The following is a 2,022-nucleotide window of genomic DNA, read 5'->3' as shown; positions in this document are numbered from 1 at the left end:
ATTTGGATTGACTTTTTTAAAAAATTTTAAAAATCTAGTTGTTTTTATGAGTCAAATCAAATTTTCAATTTAAAAATCTTATCTTTTTCAAAATCTTTTTCAAAAATCAAATCTTTTTCTTCTTTCTTAGTTATTTTCGAAAATTCTAAAAATATTTTTCAAAAATCTTTTTCTTATTTTTATATCAAATTTTTGAAAATAACAATAACAATTAATGTTTTGATTCAAAAATTTCAAGTTTGTTACTTACTTGTTAAGAAAGATTCAAACTTTAAGTTCTAGAATCATATCTTGTGATTTCTTGTGAATCAAGTCATTAATTGTGATTTTAAAAATCAAATCTTTTTCAAAAACTAATTTCAATCATATCTTTTCAAAAATATCTTCTTATCTTATCTTTTTTCAAAATTTGATTTTAAAATATCTTCTCTAACTTCTTATCTTCTTATCTTTTCAAAATTGATTTTCAAATTTTTTTCAACTAACTAACTAACTTTTTGTTTGTTTCTTATCTTTTTCAAAACTACCTAACTAACTCCCTCTCTCTCTAATTTTCGAAAATATCTTCCTTCTTTTTCAAAATTTCTTTTTAATTAACTAATTATTTTAACTTTTGATTTTAAAATTTCAAAAATTACTAACCTTTTTCAAAAACTATTTTCGAAAATCTCTAACCATTTTTCAAAAATAATTTTCGAAAATCCTTCTTTCTCATCTCTTTCTGTTTATTCATCTACTAACATCTCTTCTTCACATCACTCACCAAAAATCCGAACTCCCTCTCTCTCTCTGAGTTCAGATTTTCTCTTCTTCTTTTCTTCTATTCACACAGGGACTCTATACTGTGGTAAAAAGGATCCCTATTATTATTATTATTCTGTCCCTCTTTTTCATATGAGCAGGATCAAAGACAAGAATATTCTTGTTGAAGCATATCCAGAACCTGAAAGGACTCTAAAAAGAAAACTAAGAGAAGCTAAAATACAACAGTCCAGAGACAACCTTTCAGAAATTTTCGAACAAGAAGAGGAGATGGCAGCCGAAAATAATAATAATAATGCAAGGAGAATGCTTGGTGACTTTACTGCACCAAATTCCAATTTACATGGAAGAAGCATCTCCATTCCTGCCATTGGAGCAAACAATTTTGAGCTGAAACCTCAGCTAGTTTCTCTGATGCAGCAGAACTGTAAGTTCCATGGACTTCCATCTGAAGATCCTTTTCAGTTCTTAACTAAATTCTTGCAGATATGTGATACTGTTAAGACTAATGGAGTAGATCCTGAAGTCTACAGGCTCATGCTTTTCCCTTTTGCTATAAGAGACAGAGCTAGAGTGTGGTTGGACTCTCAACCCAAAGACAGCCTGAACTCTTGGGATAAGCTGGTCACAGCTTTCTTAGCCAAGTTCTTTTCTCCTCAAAAGCTGAGCAAGCTTAGAGCGGTTGTTCAAACCTTCAGACAGAAGGAAGGTGAATCCCTCTATGAAGCTTGGGAGAGATACAAGCAACTGACCAAAAAGTGTCCTTCTGACATGCTTTCAGAATGGACCATCCTGGATATATTCTATGATGGTCTGTCTGAATTATCTAAAATGTCATTGGACACCTCTGCAGGTAGATCCATTCACCTAAAGAAAACGCCTGCAGAAGCTCAAGAACTCATTGACATAGTTGCTAATAACCAGTTCATGTACACTTCTGAGAGGAATCCTGTGAGTAATGGGACGCCTATGAAGAAGGAAGTTCTTGAAATTGATACTCTGAATGTCATATTGACTCAGAATAAAATATTGACTCAGCAAGTCAATATGATTTCTCAGAGTCTGAATGGAATGCAAGCTGCATCCAACAATACTCAAGAGGCAGCTTCTGAAGAAGAAGCTTACGATCTTGAGAACCCTGCAATAGCAGAGGTAAATTACTTAGGTGAACCTTATGGAAACACCTATAATCCATCATGGAGAAATCATCCAAATCTCTCATGGAAGGATCAACAAAAGCCTCAACAAGGCTTTAATAAT

General features: G+C 32.3%; 1 non-coding gene across 1 annotated transcript; it reads right to left on the bottom strand.

Annotated features, from left to right (window-relative positions):
* Positions 1-1,431: 1,431 nt before the first annotated feature.
* On the bottom strand, positions 1,432-1,539 carry LOC112753524 (small nucleolar RNA R71). Its single transcript, XR_003177909.1, has one exon. It is a non-coding gene; the product is annotated as a small nucleolar RNA R71 (small nucleolar RNA).
* Between the last annotated feature and the right edge of the window lie 483 nt (positions 1,540-2,022).

This window comes from Arachis hypogaea, chromosome 15 (genome assembly GCF_003086295.3).
Source record: "Arachis hypogaea cultivar Tifrunner chromosome 15, arahy.Tifrunner.gnm2.J5K5, whole genome shotgun sequence".
Lineage (NCBI taxonomy): Eukaryota > Viridiplantae > Streptophyta > Magnoliopsida > Fabales > Fabaceae > Arachis > Arachis hypogaea.
Note: the sequence above shows the minus strand (reverse complement) of the source record. Positions and strands in the feature narration are given on the sequence as shown.